At 42.4% G+C, this 24963-nt stretch overlaps 1 protein-coding gene across 10 annotated transcripts in view; it reads right to left on the bottom strand.

Annotated features, from left to right (window-relative positions):
• The window catches only part of ZNF462 (zinc finger protein 462), a 157654-nt gene that overhangs the window by 115289 nt on the left and 17402 nt on the right, over nucleotides 1–24963 (bottom strand). The window contains exon 1 of one of the 10 annotated variants that reach the window (XM_070375162.1): nucleotides 16495–16906. The exons of the other annotated variants lie outside the window; for them this stretch is intronic. The gene's annotated coding sequence lies outside the window, so the exon portion shown is untranslated. Of the gene's footprint in view, nucleotides 1–16494; nucleotides 16907–24963 lie in introns of those variants that run through there. 10 annotated transcript variants of the gene reach the window in all.

Here is a 24963-nt window from a genome sequence, read left to right on the forward strand (position 1 = left end):
TTTTGTCTACAAGGGACACACATATAGCAAAATGACACAAATGCTTTAAAATTATGGTCAATGTATATCAAGAAAAGAAAAGTAGGGATATTGATAAATATTAATCATGGTTCAATTCAAGATAAAAAAGCCTATAAGCTTAGCTTCAAATTTTTGTAAAAATAGAAAGAGAAAATAACAACAAATGTAAAGGAAAATAAATTCTATTTTTAAAGGTTTAAAAGTGAATATTTAGGGAATTCCCTGGCTGTCCCGTGGTTAGGACTTCACCTTTCACTGTAGGGGGTACAAGTTTGATCCCTGGTCAGGGAACTAAGATCCCACATGCCACGTGGCATAGCCAAAAAAAAAAACCCCAAATGTGAATATTTAATAATGTAAAAAATTATGTAAAAAAAATCACAATGAAGATTGATCATGAATATTTATGCCTCCAACAGCACCAACTGGAGAAAGAAAAAAAAGGTGATACAAGAAGAAACAGATGTAAGTTCTTAATATGTTAAATGGAGAAAGAAAACTAAGGATAGAATGAATTAACAGAATTAATAAAATTGAGATACATTTCAAATTCTGTATCGTGTAAACAGGAAGCACATCTTCATTTCAAGCAAGTATGACACATTTACCCCACTCCAGAACTCTTGCCTGGAAAATCCATGGATGGAGGAGCCTGGTGGGCTGTAGTCCATGGGGTCGCTAAGAGTCGCACACGACTGAGAGACTTCACTTTCACTTTTCACTTTCATGCTTTGGAGAAGGAAATGGCAACCCACTCCAGTGTTCTTGCCTGGAGAATCCCAGGGACGGGGGAGCCTGGTGGGCTGCCGTCTATGGGGTTGCATAGAGTCGGACACAACTGATTGGACTTAGCAGCAGCAGCAGCAGCATGACACATTTACAAAGGTTTTCAAATGCCCATGGAGGCTTACAAGTGTCTATAATGCCAGAATTAAGAGATAATAAATTACAAATAGGAAAAAAAGTAGCCTATCATTTCTATTTACACTGCAGCAAAACCTGGGGATATAAGAAAACTAGAAATTCCAAACACTTGAAAAAAAAATCGTTAACATTCTTTTAAACAATCAGGATAACCAGAAACAAAAACTCAACTACAGAATGTGACTTTAAAAATCTTATTATGTAAAATGTAGAATTTAGAAAAGCTGTACTCAGAGGAAATTTCATAGCTCTATGAAAATTATGAAGAAATAATAATACTTCCTGTAAATCAAGAAATAAGACTAAATGAATTAAACACCTAACTCAAGAAAAACAGCAAGAAAGAATTTAATTAAGATAAAGATAAAAAAATCAGGAGTCAAAAAAAACCCCAATAAAACTGACTGAGTAATCACTTATTTTTTAAAAATGCAATTCTGTGCAAAATTAAATAAAAACCACTATCTAGCCTAATAAGAGGAGGGAAGGCAAAACACAAATATAAAAAAATAATAAGCAGAAAACATCCATGAATGTAAATGAAAATAAAATATAATTTAAAAATTACTATATACAACTATAATAATATTTGTAAACCTAAGTGTCAGAGATGATTGTCTGGAAACACATACACTACCAAAATTAATTCAAGAAAAGAAACCCAATCAGAGAAGGGTTTTCAAAAATTCAGTATATCAGATGATTTTTAAATTGGTCCAAAGTCTAAAGCATAAGAGTTTCACCAATTTATCTCCAAACACACTGCAGTGTAGCATAAATATCAAAGCTCACTGCCAAAACAATAAATAGTAATATAAAAATAATAAAAGTAGACCAATGCACTTATAAACATTAGGGAAAAAATTCACAATAAAATCCAGGTGCATATTAGAGGAATATCACTCCATGCTCAAGTGGGCTTCACTACAGGAAGGCAGTATTTCAGTACAAGAAAATCTAGGGAACTCTCCGGTGGTCCAGGGGTTAAGACTGTCACTGCTGAGGGCGCAGTTCAACCCCTGGTTGGAGAACTAAGATCCCAGAAGCCATGCACAGCCAAAAAAGAAAATCTATATTCTACCATATTAGGAAGTCAAAGAAGAAAAAAATGATTTCATCAACACAGAGGGACTGGACACCATTTGATAAAATTCCAGAACTATTTATCATTAAAATGTTTTAGTAAGATATATATAAACATTTTAATATATATATATATAAAACTCAGCAGCATGCTTAATAATAATACATTATAAAAATTCAAATAAAAATCAGACAAGGATCATCACTATTACTTAGCATTGTGGAAATCCTAGCCAATGCACTTGTACAAGAAAACAGAGAGACATAACAATTGGAAAATATGAGATAAAGTCTCTAGTATTTACCAGATAATTCACCTGAGTGTGGGCCCAGGTGAATGACACTTTCTACTTCATAATTTAACATATTTTTCTTTCAACAGATGTTATTACTTTAACATTTAAAACCACCATGAAATGTCAAGCACCAGAGTGAGCTGGCAAGGTATTGTTGGTTACCAGTGGTTTGTACCTCAGTTCACCAAGAATATTGACTCTTCTGCCAACCCTGGCATTCCATTTTCTTCCCAATTTGACTCTTTAATGACTCTTTAAGTCAATAATGGACTTCCTTGGTGGCTCAGATGGTAAATCGTCTGTCTACAATGCGGGAGACCTGGGTTCCATCCCTGGGTCAGGAAGATCTGCTGGAGAAGGAAATGGCAATCCACTCCAATGGATTTCTATTGCCTGGAAAATCCCATGGACAGAGGAGCCTAGTAGGCTACAGTCCATGGGGTCACAAAGAGTCGGACACGACTGAGAGACTTCACTTTCCTTTCCTTTCTTTCCTTAAGTCAATAATGTCAGATGATCCCTATCTAGTAATTTCAGGAACTCCAGCTTTAAGGTCAGAAAGACAATTTTTCATGGATTATATCTGCATATAATCAAGTCTGAAGCAACAGGTTGCTCCACCCATGTATTGAAGCTATACTCTATCTCCTCCTTAAAGGAATTTTAAGCAAGTGGGTGGAAAACTATAAGGATGACCTCCTGAAATCAAATTAAGAGGCTCAAACCAATGTATTTCCCTATAACCATCTAGAAGAATCTCAGCCTTGGATCTGTGTTACTCAGTGTTGTCTCCCTACTCTGCAGTGGTATACCTGCAAATTCATGGTTTCAAACTTACCCATAGTCTGCAGTCTGAGAAGTGGAAGAGGTTTCCAGCTTCTGTCTCCCTTTCCATTTCTCTTGCCTATGGGTATCTATCCTCTCCCTCCTCTCTTGCCACCATGGAAGGCAGGCTCCACTCCTTTCTATCTAAGACCTGGGCTCTGACCAACCCTTTCCTGCCTCACCTGGGAGCCCACCTAGTCTGCATTTTCAATTTCTCTCTGATTACAGCTAAGTCTTTCCCATCTTAAAGTCTCCTATCCACTCACCCCTCCTCAAAACACACACAAACACACTTACACACTCCACGTCCCCCTGACCTATATTCTCCCCTGGGAAAACAATACAAGTACAGTCAAAACCACCTCGGGTTGAATCTCAGCTCTATGCCTTATGAGCTATATGAATTCTTGACAAATATATAAATTCTCCAAACCTTTATTTCCTCATCCACACACAGAAATCCACATTTCATAGGGTAGTTGTGTGGAATAATCTGGATAATGACCACAAAGCATTTGGCATAGTAGCTGGCATATAGGAAGATGTAACTGTAATTGCCATAATTACCAAGAATTCCCCCTTTTCACAGACAAGCTGCTTTCATGCTCCTTCCTTCTCCCTCAGTCCTCTCCATCTGGTATTGTAACTACCATTCTGCAGAAACAAACGCACCATGGTCAGGAATGACCTTCTTCGGACCAATGAAAGAATACTTCTACTCCTTATGTAACTCAACCATGACTTCTGCACCATTCTCCATCATAACCTGCTTTCTCCTTTAAAATAACTCTTTCCCCTGGATACAGAAGAAATGTCTCCCCCAGAACTGCCTGTCTCCCCCAGAACTGCATTCATCTTTCAGTCTCACTTGGGACCAGGGTCTCTCAACCTCAGCATCACTGACCTCTGGGGCCAGATTTTGTTGTTGGAGGGCTGTCCTGGGCACTGGAGGATGCTTGGCATTACCCCTGGCCTGCATCCAACAGATTCCAGTGTCATCTCCCTCTCTTCCCCTATTCACCCCCCCAGTAGTGACAACCAAAGTGTTTCTGCTGGTCTCACTGGAGACACTTGGGGGAAATCATCCCCAGTGAGAACCACTCTCTCCAGAAAACCCTGTCCAGCACTGCAGGGCTGAGCTGAGACCCTTCCTAGGTGTTCCTAACCCTCCCAAGCATTTCCCACACAGCACTGTCTGCCTAATTGCCTGTCTCCTTACACTGCAGTATAAATTCCTTGGCAGCCAGGTCTGTTTGGTTCAACCTCAGCCCATGCCAGTTTCTGGAACCCACATACTCTTCTTCCTCCCGTTGAAAACAAACTGGTTATAAGACACTCTAATAGGCTTCCCTGGGGGCTCAGTGATAAAGAATCTGCCTACCAACACAGAAGACATGGCTTTGAACCCTGGGTGGGAAGATCCCCTGGAGAAGGCAACCCACTCCAATATTTTTGCCTGGAGAATTCCATGGACAGAGGAGCCTGGCAGGCTACAGTCCACGGGGTCGCAAAAGAACTGAACATGACTTAGCAACTAAACAACACCACCCCAACACTTCAATATAGATTTTCAAGATTAGAAAACCCCATGCAAAAAATGTGAACTTGGATTGTAACATGCATCCTTCTTGTGCAAATGTGGGGGCAAGTGTCTCAGGAGCTAGAAAATAAGGCATCAGGCTGGACCGAAGGGCAGCATGTGTCTGGTGGGGGCAGGTGGAATGTTAATGCATGAGCTGAGCATCACAATGAGAGATGGGCTTTAGCCTCAGTCCTCCATGGCCACGAATTGGGGGCCTGTTCTACCAGGAGATCAGCAGGACCCTTCTGTTGGTTTCCCTCTGTATTCTCAAATTTAAGTTATCTCCTTCCTAATCTTAATGCTGTCCTTGTCTTAAGACTTCCTGGCTGATTTGCAAATTTTGAAACTTACTGATACGTTTCTACCTTCACCCTCCTCCCTTCACATCCTTGTGCGCATTACTACGTTCCTTATACTGTCCCTGCCTCTGGCAATGAAATTTCAGACAAAGAAGAGTGTCCTTACAAAATACCATTTTCACTCATAAAACATTGCTGTATTCCAGGAAGCTCATGTATTGGAGGGATGGGAAATGTCAGGATTGAAAAGAACTAACTGGTCTCCAAACAGTTTATTTCTATGGAATTTCTCAAAAAAAATGTCTTTGAAGACCCACATATTAAACAGAAATGAGGTCACTGATGGTCAAGGTTCAGTACAGAGTAGGCAAAGCTCTCTTGTCTCCAAAGCTAAGTACCCCAGGCATCCAGCTCCTTGGCCTGCATTACAAAGCCCGTGCTTCTCCTTAAGGAATTCTTAGGGGAAAATTCTAAGGAATTTTCACAGGTATAAATCAGTGAAAAAATTAGCTGCACAACAGAATGCAATAATGATGGTAATAACAATGATGTTAGTATATAAATACAGGAAAACAATGAGAAAATATATTCCCCAAACCCTCCACGGTGAAGTGTTCTCTGGGAGTGGAGTTAAAAAGGACTTTCACTTTCCCTGAATTCCAGCTTCTAGAATGTTTGTATATTTGTTATTAGTATGTCGGTTTTACGAGCTGCAGATGATTTTTTAAAAGTTTGAGTGTTTTCAGAGAAATAAACAAGCAAAACAGTTCCCCTTAAAAAAAAATCCCCAGGTCCGACAAGTCAGCCCACATATTAGGGAACATGTGGGTGTGTGATCACTTTGGTGTGTAAATACTTAATATGTGTCCACATAATAATGTGGGCATGTTAACAAAAGCAGCACAGCCAAGACTGACCACAGAACACTAACTGCCTATTAGCAGATGGGCCCAGCGGCAATGCTTTGCTAGCTCTCGACAGGAACTTCACACGGGAGCAGGTGCATCCCATACCACTTGAGAAGGCAAGGTTCGGCTGGAACACAAACTTTAATCAATCAGCGAACCCAGTTAACAAACCATTCCATCTAATGTTCAGTTTTGTTCCATGCGGCCCAAGAAAGACAAAGACTGTTCGCCAGGGACTGCACCCTTTATCTTATACTTCAAAACAGGTACATCTTAAATGTCCCTGCAGGAAATATTAGAGGCAACATAATCCATTAGCCCCCTGGAGACACATGGGACACCAGTCATGACCACTTCATCCCACAACTGAGATAAGGTGAGAAATCTGAGACTCAATGAGGTAAAGTCTGGCTTAGAAGTATCTTCTCATTGCCAAGACCATTACATCACACATCTAGGCGTGTGAAAATGGAGTCGTTGACCTGGAGCTCTCTGCCCTCATTTAAAAGAAAAATCATTTTCAACTGAGTCCAAAACACATTTATTGACCAGCTACCATGTGCCAGCACCAAACATTTATTGAACACTTGAGTGCCTCCTAGATGGCTAGTATGGTTCTAGACCTGGGGGAAAAAAGAAACGTGGTTGGGGGTATGAAAGGCGCTATATGGGGAGACAAAAGGTAGGTGTGAGCCATGCTCCTTCTCATGGAAGTTAAAATAGAGTTGGGACAAGACTAACAGAAAAGAAAGTAGAGAATAAAGAATTCTAAACACTTGATAATGAACCGTGGATTGTTACGGTACAGTTTCCAAGTACAAAGATGATGAGAACAGCTGGGAAAGCAAAGGACACAGTGGGTCCATGGGTTTGATAATGAATGTTCTTGAAAGCTAAGCAGCCAGCTGGGTCAGTAGAACTTGCCCAGGTATGAGCAAAGAGACACAAAAGGATCTCGCCCTAGAAGTTAGGATCTAGCTTTACTGCCCACCACCTGACCTCAGGCTAGATATTCAACTGCTTCCTCACCTGTATAATGGAACTAAAAATATCCATCTCATAGGGATGAAATAAGATGTTGATGGAGTCTCAAATGTCAGGCCCCTCCCTTCCTCCCTCCCTTCAGTGGGAGAGCATCAGGGAACTCTTACCATCCTTAATCAGGGGAATGTGATATAATGAAAGCTACATCCTCTCAAGATGATTTTGGCAGCAATAGGAAGGACTTCTAGGGGAGCGAGGAGGGCAGGAAGAGAGACACGCTCCTAAAGCAGCTGCTGAGATGGTCCAGGGATGAGACAAAGTAGGACTGGCCAGGAAGATGTCCCGGAGGTGAGGAGGAGGTGGTCAAACCTACACAGTATTTAAAAGGGAGAGATGACAAAAGCTAATGCTCTGAGGGCTGATCTAACCACCTGGTCAACACTTTCTGACCCAGCAAGTAACTGTCAAGATGTGGTCCAAGTTGATTTTTATTCAACACTGTCAAGAAGAGTTAGTTTTCAATGATTGATGAAAAATTGTTATTTTTTAACTGCATTTTTAAAAAGAACAGTGCCAATGAAGGTGTAGACTATTATCCAAGAACTTTAAGAAGCAACAGTCTTTAGGGTGGAATACTTAACTGGATGGTACTCAGAGATACTCCATCAAGCTATAGTACTTCCATCAACATATGATAATGGCATTTTCATGTATTTTCCAAGATAGCAAGGAAATTACCTAGACTAGCACTGTCAGAAAGAAATAAATGCAAGCCACAGATATAGAAATTTTAAATTTTTTGGCAGCTAGGAATAGGTGTCATTAGTTTCAGTAATATAGTCTATTTAGCCTAATATACCCAAAAGTATTATTTCAACATATAACAAAAACACATTCATGAGATATTTTACATTTTTCTTCCATTAAGTCTCAAAAATTTAGTCTATTTGAGACTTATAGCATCATCTCCATTCAGACCAGGCACATTTCAAATGCTCAAAATAGCTCAGGGCTACTGTATTGGACAATGGGGGGTCCAAAAACCAAGCACTTATTCAATTGAGTTTTCACTGTAATTCACCTTGAGGTAGCCTCTACTGCAGTTGAACATCTGGAGTAAAAGATTTTTAAATGCTAATCTAATCACACCACTTCCTCGACCTACAGCCCTACAATATCTTTACATTTTCCTTAAGACTAACCAGTTAGGGATCTCTTCCATTCAAGGAGAGTCTGTCACATTAAGTTTTATGGATTACCAAAATAACATCTTGACATCTTCTATAAGAATAGATACAAAGATCTGCCTTAAAGCACACCCTCTCTACCTATAAAGTCAAGCTGGCTTTGTAATGCACCAACCCCAGCGCTGATCCAGCTGAAAAACACCTTGGGCCAACAAGGGCTGTTTTGAACCTGGCAAATGGCCTGCCCAGCAGCATGCAGCATGGCAGTTAACAGCATGGGCTCAGAGCATACTTGCCTGGGTTTGTACCCACTTACTTATTGTCTGGTCTTAGTAAATTGTATACCCTCTCTATGCCTCCGTTTCTTCACCTGCAAAAAGAAATGTTTTAAAAAAGATAGTACTATTTACAGAATTATAGTATCAAATGAGGATCAAGTAAGGTAATACATAAAAACTACTTGGGCACGTAGTCTGTCACCAGTAATTCTTAGCCATTATTTTCAAGGACTTCTTGGTCCTCCAGAAACACCAGAACCATGTTTTTCAACAATCTCAGAAAGGTCTGTACCAGCACTGCCCAAGGGCAAGAGCACAGCTGACCTGCGTTCATATCCCTGCATTGACACCTAACATAGATGTGACCACGTGGCAATTACTTAACCTCTCCGAGCCTCCATTTTCTCATCTGCTAAATAGGATCTACTGAATAATAATGGTGAAGATTAGACAACAGAGTGGGTCATCTGGCCCTTAGAAATGATAGGGCCTGCCCTCTCTTGAGTACCACTTACATTTCCCTTTCCCTCCTCCATCAGAGCCTAACTAACAAAACACATTAATCTGGGAATAAATTAGGGTGCATCTCTTCTGAGTGAAGGCAAAGGGAAACCATTATGACAGGACTGTTGACTATTTCAGTGGGCATCTACTGTCTTATCAAATCTTTACCGTGTCTTTAATCATCACCAAAATCCATTCCACATAAGCCACAGCAAGCCATCAGAGTCACTGGCTCCAAGAAGGACTATTCTATGAAGAGCATGGCAATTTCCTTCCACAATGATACATTCTCACAAGGTTAGAGGATGTCTCCTGAATATCCTCAACTTCCTTTAAAAGCCTACAAAGCATTTGTCATTCATGGGTGAGTCATCCATGGTGTCCTGGAAAGGACTGGTCAGAAGGCAAGGTTTGGGACTTTGTCCTGGCTTTCCACCAACTGTGACTTTGGGGAAGTCACTTGACCTTTGTGGGTAAGAGAGCACATGTGCTTCATAGCGTTGTGGTGGAGAACAAATGTACGTAGTGTGTACTGAAAGCCCTGTCTCACTGATGAAGAGTTCAGCAAATCAACACACAAGGCGAGATGAACTTGACTTCCACACTTTACTGCCTTGGTAGCATATGTTGGAAATTTGTTCTAAGATAAGGAATAGCCTTATGTCAGCTGTATCATCTTCTACCTCTTTTCCCAGTTCCAGAGTTAAGAACTGGAGATCCAGACCTCTGACTCTGAAAGCAGGAATAGGATGAGGCAAAGAGGCAAGAAGCCTGAGGCCAGGGTGACTCATGGCTGTGGAATTCCTAAGCCGATGGAATGCTCTCTGTATTTCTCTTCCCTGTCAAGTCTCTGGGTTAGCAAGGTACAGATGACACAGGGAGCAAACAGGCGTTATTTCTCTGCAGACCAAATTTTTATATAGGCACACATACATGAATGCATGTGTGTGCACCTGCCTCCAGCTACAAAGGTCAAGATCTATTAGGCTGTATAAAACCAGAAATCAACACTGTGTTTTAAGAAAAGGGTTGTAGAAAGTATAGCATCTCTTCAGGTGTCTTCTTCACTGCCTTGGAGTTTGGCAAATTAAACGCCATAAATCCTATGACACAAATTAAATATTTTTAATAAAAAATGTTAGGTAAAAAGGAAGAGAACTCCTCTGACAAGCCATTAAAATTCTCAAATGTTGTGAGCCTCTGAAGTCATGGTTTAGTATGTGGGACACAGGGATATATGGGGTTGTGTGAGAGGCTTAATGATGCCAGAATTTTTTTTTAAGTTAAAATTAAAAAAATACAAAGATGGTCCAAAATCTAAACCAAATAAAGCCTGTATTACATGCTCATGCATAAAGCTACTTAATCTTCTATTGAAGCTGTGCTTTTGTTAAATGGATGCCAGGATCATTCTAGAACAATAGGAAAGGACCTCAAAGGGGACATTCCAAATATCTTGTGCGTGGATTTTCTCACACAGCTGTAGTTATTACAAGTCTATTAAACCAGCTGCTAATAATTTTCAAATGGTCCATTCGTTCTACCAATGACCTTGGGCCACCACCAATTTCAGACCTTATCTTCATGTCTTAATCAACAGCTTCAAATGGAATCCCCTCCTCTTTCAACTGAGAAATGCATTTTGAAGGAAGACTGTTGATCGCATGGCTTCTTTGTCACCAGGGAATTTGTGTAATGTGGAATTTAACCTACAAACCCCAATCTTCCTGAAAGGAAAATGATTCCTCTGAGATTCCCTTCTCTACAGCAAGGTGAAAATGAAACTTTTTTTTCCCCTTTTTCTTCCTTGTTTAACAGAACAAAATTCACGGATGGGTCTTTCAGGGCTCTGGAAAACTCTGAATGTGCTTGATCAACAATGGGAACTGATCCAGGGTTTAAAAAAAAAAATGCCAGGAAAATATATCTTAAGCAACTTCAGATAAATCTAAGAAAACATCACCTTGTCTATAATCAAGGGTGTGGTGAGGAAAAGAACTTACACAAGTGATTTCATTTTCAGATGTGATGTATTAACGGGACCAAAGATGATTCGCAGAGAAATCAACACCATGAAAACAAGAGTGCCAAGATGGAAAGGAATGTCCTTTTCTTAGGCTTGGAACCGAAAATATTTTTCTCTCTCGTGACCATCTTAACTTCAAAAGCAGAAGCAAGGAATGTCAATCCGTATGGAGCTCCTCTGGCGGCTGACTCTGTTTCCATTCTTTACACAGAGAAGGGGAAAGGCAGCCCATTGTGTGTGTCCGCCAAGAGAAAAGAGAAAGAAAAAAGAAAATACCACTTGTTTTTAAACTTTCCAAGGACACAGATAACTCAGGGAGGATGAAAACACAGAGATGAAGAAAGATGATTTGGGAATTCATTGTTGGAATTAAAAATCAAGAAAGTGGGAGAAGTCAAGAAATGTCCGAATTTCCAGTACCAAAAAGGATGGGCTTCATAGCTTGTGTGCTAGAAAAAAAATGCTTTCTTTTGCCTCTTTTTGTTACTTCTTCAGTACTCTTATTCCAGCAAGAACTTTTCTTCAATATGGTAATTATCTCCATCTCCCATTTCCTAGAAATCCATCATCTCCTTTTCGAGCCAGTGTATTCTCTGCCCCACCTTTTTGACTTTTTAAACTAATTCTCATCAAATTAGCTTAAAAAAAAAATCTTGATTTCCTGCACTAGCCACATTCTTTGTGCCCCTCCTCCCAAAAAAAAAAAGGCCTCATCCTTTTACTTAACTAGAAAGGTACAGAGGATATTAGGAATGCCATTTAGTCTTAAGGAATAAAGATGAGAAAGTGGCTTGGGGCATCTCTCTGTTCACTCTTGCCGGCAAGTTTCCAGGCAAAAGTATTTGGTAATCTCATGATAATTGGACAACACAGCCCCATTATGCACTCCCTACGATGCAATATTGTTTCATGTCACAGCATGATGCAAGTGACATGAGCTTTGGTGTCGAGGACAAAGGCAGAGAGTGACCTCTGGAATTCCATAGCAAAGCACATGCCCTCTGACCTGGACACATTGGGCTAGCCTGAGACACTCACCCTTACAATGAAGGTAAGCGAAAATGTAGCCCCGTGAGTGGAGACAAGTCTCGACTATTTCTCATCACAAACAGTGTTTAGCCTAATCACATAATAAAACAATGAATACCCATTGTGGTTGTGGGCACAGAGAACTGTGGAATATAGATATAGATTATTTAACTGAACTGTTTCATGTGCTATAGAGTATGCTAGCTTTTTATATGCCTGAAAAGGGACTCTAGAAGTAGATGAACAAATTTTCCTAAAGATGTTTGGGAAACTCCTCCAAAGCAAGAAACCAGAAAAATCTCCACTGTTCCTGAAAGAGGTACTTCAGGGGTTGCTGGGGTGATGACTGGAATTTCTGAGGTACATACATGAAAATAAGGCTGGAACACAGACTGACAACAAACTTGAAGAGGAAGGTCATCCATAGCCCACTCAGAGCCAGGGAAGCCTTATACGTGGTTTTAATTGCCTAAAAAACTGCGTGCTGTCACCAGATTTTTATCAACTTTTAGCAGAATGTCAAGCAATGACATGTACAGAGGTTGCCCTCTACAGAAAGAGCCTAGCCTAAGGCTACTGGTGGGCTACAGTCCATGCGGGGGGGGGGCAAAAGATTCAGACACGACTCAGCAACTTAACCACAACAGAGAATCCTATAGGCATATTAGAAGAAGGCAGAAGGAACACAGTCAATGCAGAAATCAGTCTAGAGCATAAAGCATTCAAGGGGAGGGTGATGTCCATTCACTGGTATGGATATACCTCTACATCAATGCCACGTGCAGCTTCTTAAGAAACTGATCCTGCATTCTGATCACCTGGCTGTCCTGACATATCTGAAAGAATAGATCACAAGAAAGACATCCAATCTCTTTATTGAGGGGGCTGATCTTCAGCAAATAGAAAGAGCACAGAAGCCCAAGAAAATTCATGACGGTGCACCCTACGAGGTGTGGCGATGCGTTACACCTGCTGACTATGGGAGATAGAAACACTAGATTATGAGCTTCTAGAAGACAGGAGCTGGTCTTTCTGTCCATCTCCAACGTTTAGCACAAACGTTCAGTAAATGCTTGAATGGATGACAAAATGAATGAGTAAAACACAAGTAAGTCTGGTGTCTAGCCTTCAAAGTCAGGTTACCAGGCTTTCTTTCTTCAACGAGCCAAGAGCCTGAGCCAGGAAAGACTATGCTAGCACCAAGGGCAACCCCAAATCAAAGAGCAGGGCAGGGGCTGCACAACCTGACAAAGCAGCGCTCAGCAGCCCTGTTCCCTTTTAAATGGACTGGCGCTCCATATCCCATATCCCACCATGGGCATGACTTTCAAATCCAAAGACAGCAGCGGGGATGGCAGCAACCTGAGCTTGTTAACAATCCCAACAGGGGAGCAAAGAGACAGGCAAGTTTTATAAGACAAATGGCAGGGAGGCTCAATTTCTGAGCCCTCTCTTTTAAAGGGGGTGCAGAGGAAGGGTGTGTATGGAGGGAGGGGAAGTACTGACTTCCACCTAGGTGCCCCATTAGGCCAATATTTTGCAAAACCAGGTGTGTGCAATTTGCTTATTAAAGTTCTCACCCTGGGGCAACTGACAAGACTCATCAGTCCTGGAAGACAAGTGCTATGACCCCAAGGCAAGTTAAAGCATATCCGGAATATTTTAAACTAGAAAGGGAATCTTTTTGTTAAAGTGAAAGGGGATCATTTGGCTGAAACAACCGACTGGGAGGGAAAGAAATTTAAGAGTGGTTTGTTTCCCGGGTTTGTGCAGAAATTAGACCATTATCTTCCAAAACAAAGGCTCAAGGTTAGATGGCTGTTCCAGAAGGAGCTAAAGAAACGTTTTTTTATTGATGATTCTAAAAGCGGCAATGTTTCTAAAGGAAATGTTCCAGCGGAGGGCAAAAGCACCAAGGTGGCTACCTCACCTACTTGCCAAAAGGTCTGGAAGTCAACATTCTTTTGAATACCAAGATCTGGATGACTTTCCCTATTCACTGGCTAACACGGTAGGAACAGGGATACATGTGAGATGGCCGGTGGGAACAGCCGGCAGCGGCATTGCTTAAGAGGAGCTACTGGCCGCTGAAGATGCTAAAATACAGGAAAGCCTCAATTCTGTTTTCCAGACCAGCCAAGAGGGGCCAGCGGAGGCACCTGCATGAGAAATCACAGAGCCCTTACTATGCTGTTATCAATAGCGGTGATCTCAAATTACACGTTAACAGATTGCTCTGCCTGTGAAACAGAGCTCCCTCCCTGCCAAATGCTGACCCGGTTCCGGGCAAAGTATTATCACACTTTGTTCATACACAAGAAAACGATGGCAGAGTTCTGGTAGTCAATGATCCACACCCTGCAGATAAACAAAGCTGCATCTATACACCACCACTCCCCTGCCTGCCCAGAGCTGGGCTTGACAGCCACAAACTCACAATGCTCTTGAAATTCCCAGGCACATTTATACCTACCACTGATCCTAATGACAGCTCATCTTTGGCAGCAGAAAGGGTTCTAAACTTATATTTAAAACCTCGTGAGGGGTCACATCACAAGAAAATTTATGACCAAAGTTTTTCCTTCCAAATTTACTACGTCAACTACCGAAAAATAACTTCTAAAAGTCCTCTTTAAAGACAGTTTGGTCATTCTATCGGTATAACATCTACAGGTTCCAACATGAGGCAAGGCAATCATGCCCCCGGTGGATTCTGTGATCAACAGTTCATGTTTCTCATTAAAATAAAGGAAAGAGAGAGAAACAAAGTGTACACTGTGGGTTTGGCTTTGTTCCTCAAGATCTAGAGGGTTTTTGTGCTTCTCAACAACTTAGTTACATTGGGCAAGTGCTCGATCTTGGATCCAATTTCTCTGGCATAAAATGAGATTAAATAAATGATCTCCAAGTTCCATCTACTTTCAAAATCTCATCTAACAGGTAGGAAGACTATCAAGTAATATCTTGGCGCCATGATGGTCAGGACCCAGGGATCTTAGCTTGGCTGGCTTCTGCAACTTAACTGCTTGACCCTGGACAAGTTTACAACCTTCCTGAACCATCTACAGAGGGAAGGGATTTAATGTAGATGTTCTGGGAGGTCCCTTCCAGCAGGTTGGCAATGAAAGGCAAACTGTGGACAATATGTAAGAACAAAGAAGAAGATAGCGTTGATGCACAGATATATGGAATCTGGGGCTTTTCTGGTGGCGCGATGGTAAAAAAAAATCCACCTGCCAATTCAACAGACACAACACACTCAGGTTCTATCCCTGGGTTGGAAGATCCCCTGCAGTAGGAAATGGCAACCCATTCTAATATTCCTGCCTGGAAAATTCCACGGACAGAGGAGCCTGGTGGGCTACAGTGCATGGGGTCATAAAGAGTCAGACAAGACTGAACACAAGTATGATATAGACTCTAGAAAAACGGGACTGATGAACCTATTTGCGGGGCAGGAATAGAGACACAGACACAGAGAAAGGACTTGTGGACACAGTGGGAAAAGGGGAGGGTGGGATGAATTGAGAGAGTAGGCACTTGGGAGGGAGTGAGTCTGTGACTTTAAAACACATACTTGCAACTACGGAGAAGTGCCCCCACCAAGGATTTCCCCTCTCCTGCAGGCTTCTCCTTCTCTGCTTCATCTCCACACTCTTTCCCAACAAGCCTAGGCAAGGCACAGACTCCTCCAAGTGGGGCTCCAGGCAGTCTCCACCAATCGTTTAAAATTGGCACAAGAACTGGAAGCTCTTTGCCAGCACTATGGTAGGGGAATACGCATAGATGGTCTAGACAGCAAACTGAATTCCATCTCAGGCTTCTTAACTAACTCCTTACATTGTGGACTTTGGACAAATCACCGTAGCCTTTCCAGAAATGCACAATACAGGGATTGGCCACGATGATTTCATGGGCGTCTTCTAGCCTGAGATGTTGTCCCATTGAATATAACCAGTGACGACATTCAAGGCAGAAAGACAGGAACTCCTTTCCCTTTTGGACCCTATCTCCTCCTGTTTTTTGTAGTTGACACCTGCTGTGTACCCATGGGTCAAGATTTAGAATGTGCTCACAGACTATGTCTGGATCCTGCAGGCGGCACCCCAGCATTTTATTTATAAAACTGGGATCCAATGTCACTGCCAACATGCAGTGGCTTGAATCCTGAGAGCTGGAAACCCTTGAGTCATTATCAACTTTCGAAACAGACACACATTTACTCGGCTCAACAGAAAGATGTTTCAAGCTTCAAAATAATTTCAGATTTACACAAACACACTGGAGTCATCATGAAAAGGCAGAGAAAGTTTCAAGGGTGGTCTGGTGAGTAAACCACCTCAGCTATCTTCTTGCCACCCCACCCCTCATTCTGCCTTTTGTACAAAATCGAAGACGTTCCATGAGTCATCTCTCCTGAGAAGACCAACATGCCAGCACCTTGGGTATGAGTTGATTAGTATTTAGTAAAAGCCAAACGGTTCAAGGCTGTTATCTGATTCCAAACAGGCATCGCACATTTGTCAGGCGACCTTGAAGATACTTTACCTTCTCCGGGGGCAAACACAAGCCTCCGTCTATCTAGATGAGGAGACATCCAAAGAGCAAAGCACTGTGAGGACTCTGTCTGGCATCTTCCCTGTGTCTTCGGGTGGTGTGTGTGAGGGGAGAGGGTCAGGGATGGAGAAAGGAACTGGAAACACTGAGGAATCAGATGGGTCCCAAGCACCAAGCGGTCCTCAACAGCAGTCCCTCGTACAGAAGAGCCAATTCAGGTTGTCTTGGTTCTAAAGTCCTGATGGGGGCATGAGCTCTGTACCATATGCCTGAAGGGTGACCTCATGCTGACTTCTGCTGGGGCAGCTGGAATGGGCCAGGATCGCTTGCCACAGTGATCTGAGTCACTGCTCAGCAACATCTCGGGGTTAACAAGATCACATGTTCAGCTGCTACTTAAAGCCTTGGAGGCACTTCAACCTCTTAACTTGGGTAAGCGTTAGAAGCCTGGTAGGTAGTGTCCAACTCCTCAAAATAACTTTGAAGAGACTCTCTTCCATTCTTGAGCTTCTAAGCATGCCAAGGACATGACCATGAGTTCTGAGGCCATGATCACTGTTCTTGGTTCCTAACAAATGACCGTCAAGAAGAGACATTCAACTTTCTTCTTTCTACTCAATTGTTTCTTCTCTGCTGCTTCTAAAACAACCTGCTTCTCACTCCCTACAAGAAGACCTTCAAAGTTCAGAGGAAGAATGGAGAAAGAACATCAAACATCTTTAAAATATTTGTTCTGTAGCCACTCTTTTATGTGTGGGGGGATTTTCTGCCATAATGTTGATGATTACTTGGGAGACAAACACCATAAAGAAAAAAATAATTTTCCTGAACAATAAGGTCCTACTGTTTAGCACAGGAACTATATTCAATAGCCTGTTATAAGCCATGATGCAAAATATGAAAAAGACTATGCACATATGTATACTTGAATCACTTTGCTGTACAGCAGAAATTAACACGACATTGTATATCAACTACTCTCCAATAAAATTTTGAAAAAGAAAAATAATTGGCTTCCTGAGAAAAAGCAAGGCAAAGTGATCAGTCAAATTCTGCAACAGGAGCATCTTCCTTTTTGTTGAGATTAATGAAGAAACACCCTGAAAAGGTTACATTGACCAAACACATTGCTTTGAAGCAGAATCTTCTCTCTAAGCTACCTCTTCTCTGTTGGGGACAATGTTTACTTAACTGGTTCATTCATTCATTCGTCCACCAACCAAGCACTGAAGATCTATCACTTATCAGGCACATTACTAGACGCCAGATCAGGGTGATCCTGTAGTCAAGGTCATTCTGATTCACAAATGGGTCAGTGACCCACGAATGGTCCAATATCAGAGGGAACGGGACAGGCAGGCAGTCATATGGAGCAAACCCTTGGCCAACAGGTGCATCTCTTTATTGTTAACAGAACACACACACACACAGCTAGTTGGATGGCTCAGCAGCAATCTCTTTGTATATAGAAATCAGCACAATGTAACTTCCGTTTGTTTCTGCCAAAGGTACTAATATGAAAAAAAACTGCATCCAATTTAACTGATGAATGACAGATATTCTGCTAACATGGGCCTCCATGGCGGAGGGAGGGGAAGGGGGATGGGGGATAACAGTGGTGGTGAAGCATAGTAAGTGGCCTGCCACTACGATGACATTTCTCCAAACCTAAAGCGCTTGGTATACTGCACCCTTAAGGTGCCCTGGAGGTACTGAATTCCTGGGGAAGGAAAGACGAAAGCCTATTCCATAGCTCAAATTATCAGCAGCTACAAATACCAAGTTCTGACAGCATCTCTTTTCCTTTTCCTACATCCTGCATGTGAGACAGGAAAGCACCAGGGGCTGCTTCTCTCCTCCGTGCCAACCTAACGATTTCCGAGACCAGTGGTTCCTAAACCTGACTTCAAAGAACACACGTTCTGGGGTCCCACCCCAGACCTACTAAATCCCTCTCCAATGGTAGAAACTGAAAATCTATTTTTAATAATCTTCTTTTTTGTTTCCAAGTTCTCCAAATGATTCTGAAGATCAGCCCAGTTTGTAGGAATCACCGCTCTATACAATTAATGGTGATTCAAAAACCAAAAAACAAATTTAAAAGGACCTGTCCACCCCCTCCCACCTGATTCCCACATTTGTGGTTCCTCAAACATTTGCTTTCTGAGCAACGAAGAGAACAGCAGTCGCCTCCACCACCACCCAAATATCCAGCACTCAGCACATGAGACCCACAGATTCTTCACATTCTGAAGCTGTTAAAACAAACACTGTGTCTGGTGCAAAGTTTGCTCAGCAGCCCCCGGGGTTGTGTGGGCTCCCTTATCCATCTAAATGAACCAACCAAGGCTGCTGAGTCCAGGTAAAATGAAAAAAAAAAAAATTCAAAGGAGTCTCAGACTTAGACTGGATTCCAACCAAATTTCAGACCAAAAGATGGACTAATCCCTTGCTGGCCATACAGAAACAGAAATAAGAACACAAGAATAAAATCAACTGTCCTTAGGCACATCAAATCATATCTTCCCTTTAAGCAATAACTTTTCTCAGGGTACCTGAATGTCAAACTTCGCCTCGCATGCATAGGAAATAACTAAGGACACAGATGCAGGGCTTCTGTATGAGGTACCCTGGGAAAATGCAACTCCTGAGAATAGACTGGGATGCAATAGGAGGATTAAAATCAGAATCCGAAAATAAGACCATGAAGAGAAGTCTTTTCATTTTCTGTTCATACACTCTTCTGCCTTCACTGGGCCAACATTCACAGGGTCTCTGCTTCAGAAAGGCTTTGACTTTCCTGCTATTATCCTAGTCTTGCTTTAACACATACTTTATATTAGAATGCGTTCCAGGAAGCATATGGCAATAGAACTAGGTCAACCATTAACCAAATAACAGGAAACTGCTCTGCAGCGCACACCCTTCAAAAGCTTGCTTAATGAGCTGGCTCTTCAGAATATGTCCTTCAGTGAGGTTGGAACTAACAGGATCCAAGGGTTTCTCTAATAGTGCAAGGTCACCTCATACCTAGAAGGCTTCTGCACATCCTAGACTTTCAGTGGTTTAAACATTCTACTGAAATGTTCAGGAATCAAAGACAAAGGTGAGGAAACATGTTTTCTGAACCTGCTTGACCATCTTCAAGGGGCATGTCTACTATCCTGGTTCCCCTGATTCATTCTTCCAATTCTGTTAAACAATAGGAAACACTGCATGCTCATCTTTTCTCCCTATAACTTTTCTATATTCCTTGAGCTTCCATGAAATATATGCCACGATCCACTTAGGCTTGACAAGCCAAATAAAGTCTTGGGAAAATATATATCTTCTTTTTTCATATAAAACAACAAATGAATTTCCTCTAGAACCACTGGCCTTGAATCATTGAGTACTCCCGAGTTTGAACGTTTCCTCTCCAATGTTTCAGGCTCAACTCTAAGAAATCTAACTTTACAATGGCCTGCAGAGTCATTTAGGATCCTACCAGTAAACCGTCATGCTCAAATTAGCAGCCTTCAGAAACTACCAACAATCAAACTCTCTTTGGCTTCTTTGACCTAGACTGCAATCTACACATTCTTACTTCCAAAACATATTTAATACAGATTGTAGAGTTGGGCAGTTTCCCTTGATTAAGCATGTATATTAATTCTCATTTTTCAATTAAAATGTCAGTGCCAAATCTCCATTTAAAAAAACTCTACTTACTAAAATTGAATGCTGGATGTCTAGGAGGTTTTCAGTAGCCACCACGGCTTAAAAGCAACTAAGAGAAAATGATTGTTTTCAGAAAGCTAGATGTGTTTGGGGAACAAGACATTTAGGAGCAATACAACCTTTTGAAAACTCAGCCCATACTCACTGATTATATCTGGCCAGGCACTCTGCAAGGCACTGACATACAGAGATGAAACCCTGCAACAGCCCTTCTGCAGCTTCTGGCTGGTTCCATTCAGTAACTGACCATGAGACAAACCAGTGGTTGGCCTTCCGAATTGATACAGCTAAATTTTAACTAAGTAAGGTCTTTTCCCTGGGAAACAGTCAACAAGGCTTCCCTGAGCACCAACCTAAGGAATGACACTCTAGGCTGGAGACCAAAGAAAAGAAGCCCGTAAGAGTCACGCATGTTGGGCCATCTTTTGAATTCTGGATACCCAAATCTCTCCCATCAGTGCTCTTCTTAGGAAACGTCAGGTTTCTCTTTTCAGGGACTCAGTCAAAACGAAAACACCAGAACTTCATCGAAGGAATTTAATAAATAATCTATTACATAGAATGTTCAAGATAGTGCAAACAGAGGTTAAGGTTACTTTTCTTCCCCTTTACCAGATTTTGGAGTCCTGTTTCACTGAGGAGCACCCTGGCTCTTAAAAAATCACCATGTAATAAAAGATACTGCTTGGCTCCTAAAGCCAAGAAGCTAAATGTTTATCAGTCCCACCAGGACAAGCTTCAAGGAGCCCCTTCACAGGGATCTCATGTGGATTCAAGTGTGTTCTGACTCCTTATCAAACAGTCACTGTTCAACAGTGCCCTACCTACAATCAGGGTTCTATAGAGACTTGAGGGTGGGTGAAGAGGGAATTAGTATTTTTTATGTGCCCACAATGTATCAGGCTGTGCAGAGGCTGACACTGGTGATCTTATTTATTCCCCACAAAAAGCTTACAAAATGAGTTTTTCTTTCTAGATCAGGAAGCTGAGGATCAGAGATTAAATCATTCACTCAAGGTCACACAGCTACTCACTGGCTCTGTGGCCTAAGTTCTTCCCACTACATATCATGGCCCTCACTGCCAAGGTCTTCGGGGGCCTCCAAACACTGATAGCAAAGGGTTCCCTTCTGCTGGATCTCTGCATTAGAGTCAGATGTTCCTTCCCAGTATGAGAGCACACTGCTCCCAACACAATCTCCAGGACCCTTCAAAGAGGGTCCAGTGTTTCTCAAAGTGCCCAAACACTGATGATGGAACAAGGTCAGGCCAGTTCCTAAGATATGAAGCAAGATGAACTCAGCAGGTCCTCCTGCCAATTGCCCTCGTCCTTACTCATCTGCTGGAGCATGCCAAGGCCTGCCAGGAATGACGCAGACAAGGGTCACCATGGGTGATCCTATATCCTTCCAGACTGCTACAAAATAAAAGCTCGGTGCTGCAATAGGCTAGCTCCTTAAAAACCCACCAGCATCATTTCACAGGGTTCAAACCTCTGAGAGAAATTCTTTGCATCCGTCAACCTCAGCATTCAACCCGGGGGGTACAGAGTCAAGCAGCGGTCTAAAGGTAAAAGGTCTAGGAATCTATGGACCTAAACCATGTTGGAAGTCCAAGTCCTTATACTGCTTGCTGGCTATTCTTTAATTCACAAAGGAGTTGCAATGTACAATTTTCCCTTACACTGAAGTTCTAACTATAAACACACTGAAATAGAAAACTATAGATGAGTATCATAGTTATGAAAGGCCTAGCTTCTGCCATTAATAAAAATGTGCCCCAACAACCACTCTTTCTACTCTACCAGCCCCACAAAACTGACCCCAGAAAGGCGGGTTTGGTGAAATTTAGAGCTACTTAACATAAATAAACATGAAACCCACACTTGGGTTAGGAGGTGTGGCTAATTTTAGGTGACTGCTCCATGTATCTGATGAAGCTTTCTGACTGGTTTAATGCAACCCTCGAGCCTACATCTAAGCAACTCCACCTCAGTATTTATTTTCTCCACAGGGGAAAACAAGTGGTAAGGTGGCTGAAAGAAGGAATTCATTTCTGACTGTGAGGTCTTCCCAGGCAAACTGTCGGGTCTGCTCCAGCCCCAAGGCTGCCGAGCGCTATATCAGGAGTTGACACCCAAGAGGGCTGCAGCATTTAGGAACAGCTGATGAGAGGCAGGTCTCACAGGGCTTCTGCTGATCTGCATCTGGGAGTATTCATTCAAGAGAGGCTGTGAGATCCTTCTGAGAAGCAGGCAGCAGAAACTGAGAGGGCTCTTGGTGATCAAGTGCAACTCCGCTGGTCCCATTCCTAGGAACGGGAGCTTGGAATACTCTATACTTCAATACTCTATACTCCCTTCATACAGAAGGGAGTCCCAGGTATGAGAAGCGAGTTCAGCTGATATGAGAATCCACTTTTCAAAGTGTCAGTGACTTCACCCCCTCTCTCTCTCCTTTAACACAGCTGCGAAGTCCACTGAGTGTCCAGCCAAGTGTACTTGTGCATTTCGTGCCCTCTCAAGCCCATGAGAGGACCCCGTTCCAGCCTGGTGGCTTGCTGTACTTGCTCATCAGCTTTCAGGTTTCACAAGGGAAAACAATCTCCCCCTCGAACTGTAGAAGCTTTCTTTTCCAGAAGAACTAGACAACCCTGATGGCTCTCTCCAGTTACATAGCAATTATGTAATTGCCGAGCTTCTGCAAAATCATTCTGGAGCCATTCTGCAGCCTTCTCCTGACTACAGCTGCAGGACAATGCTCCGAGATGACTGCAGCCTTTGAACGGATGGCCGGTCTCAAAGCTGAGCACAAAGGGATGTACAACGGGATTCCATCTCAAGTGCAAAGATGCTCTGGCCTCATGAAGCCCTTTCTCTTCCTCCCAGGCTGTGTGGCGAACTCCTGCCTCTGTCCGCCCTACATGTGTGCAGAATGTGCTTCACTCCATTTATGCTGACAGATTCCAAAAGAGGCAGAAAATCAGCTGAAGTTGTGCCATGGACCATACACAAGGTAGTCATTTAACACATCATAGGAAAGCTCCAGAAGAGGACAAGATGCAAAGGGGAGGTGGAGGGGTGGGAAGCATCTCTCTAGGCTTCCTGCACTGGCATGAAATGAGTGCTTCCCTTCCTTCTGCCAGCTCCAATCCTTCATGTTGACATTACACATCCTGTACTGTAGATCCACCCCCATGCTGCCGCTTGCCCAGCTGAATTATCTCCTGCGTCACAGCGGTGGTAACAGAACTGCTGGCTCGGCAGACTTGAAAGCACCATTTCAATGCTTTATGCATTCAGCAACTGGACATATTACCAGTGCATTGGTCAGGGCTGCTTTGTGGCCCTCTCAGCAGCCATGCAATACTCAACCTAACCCTTCTGCTAACCAGATGGTCTGTTTGCCTCTTGAGACCAAACCATTCAACTTTACTTTATTAAATTCTACCAAAATGTGGGGACAGTTTACAGCAGTGTGTCTAGTTCATCTCCAACAGGGTTGCTAAGATGAAAATGACCTAAAAATAACTGGAAACTCGACTTCACACCAACAGAGAACAAGATATTTTGGAGTAAATATTTAAATGATCTGCCAGATTCCGCACCCCAGCAGCATTAACGACAAGGTTAGCAAATTATATTGTAAATACATACACACAAAGATTCAGAAATACACACATCTAAATAGGAATCCAGCCTCCAGCCAAGGGTTCACCACCCTCTGGCGCAGTTAAATGTGGTTAAGGACAGCTATCTCCACCATAATCACTCCAATTACCAAAACAAAGGAGCTAACACAACTGGTTAAGAGATTGCACCTCCCCTGGGTTTGACCACCTAGGCACTCTTGCAGGCATGCCAGGTACTCCCAGGGCCCTCAGTAAATGGTTGATGAATGAATAGAGATGAATGGGCACATAGTTCTTAAATATAACAGCATCAATAAAACACATTTTATGAGAGTGAAGACACTAAATTCTTTCCAGCTCTATCATCATCCCACAACTACTAACTAGGAGCGCAAAGCCAGGCAGCGGATAAATGGCAAGAAGCAAGCCATCTGTGCCAGAGGCAGTGGATGGCCAGTAATTGATCACTGCAAATGAACTGCAGAGGTGGCTGGCCGTCCACTGAGTACCTGGCAGGGTGCTGGGTATTTTACATACATTATGCCTCTGAGCCTTCACCAGAGAGGGAATTCCACTCTAAAGATAAACTAGAGGCCGGGAGCAAATGAGGAACCTGACCCAAGTGAAGTCGATCACTTTTCTACAACTTGGTTGTCACAGATGAGTAAGGATCTTACAACTTAGAAAGAACTGGCACAGATGAAGGCGGCAAACCGCAACCCCCGCCCCCGTCCCCGCCCGCCCTCCAAACTATCCCTGCCTGAGGTCTCCAGGAAAATGGAAAGATCTTTCCAGTCCCAGAGCTTTTCTGCCAGCCCAGGAAGGCCTAGTTACAACCCCTCCTGTGTCTTCCAGCATTTCTTACTTTCCTGAGGGCATTCCACATTATTGTAACCAAAGATTACACCCACAGAGTTACCGCTACTTCTTTAATTTGGGGGTCCACCCTTTGAGACCAAAAAGCTCTCATTTGAGATCATCCTAAAGATCTGAACACCAGTAAATAAAGCAATCAATGGTCACTTTTTTTTCCTCCTCCTCAAAAGTCTCTGCACACAATTTTAAAGCAGCAACTATAATTTTTTTAAAGAATTAAACATTTCTTTATGTC

This window comes from Bos mutus, chromosome 8 (assembly GCF_027580195.1).
Source record: "Bos mutus isolate GX-2022 chromosome 8, NWIPB_WYAK_1.1, whole genome shotgun sequence".
In the NCBI taxonomy this organism is placed as follows: Eukaryota; Metazoa; Chordata; class Mammalia; order Artiodactyla; family Bovidae; genus Bos; species Bos mutus.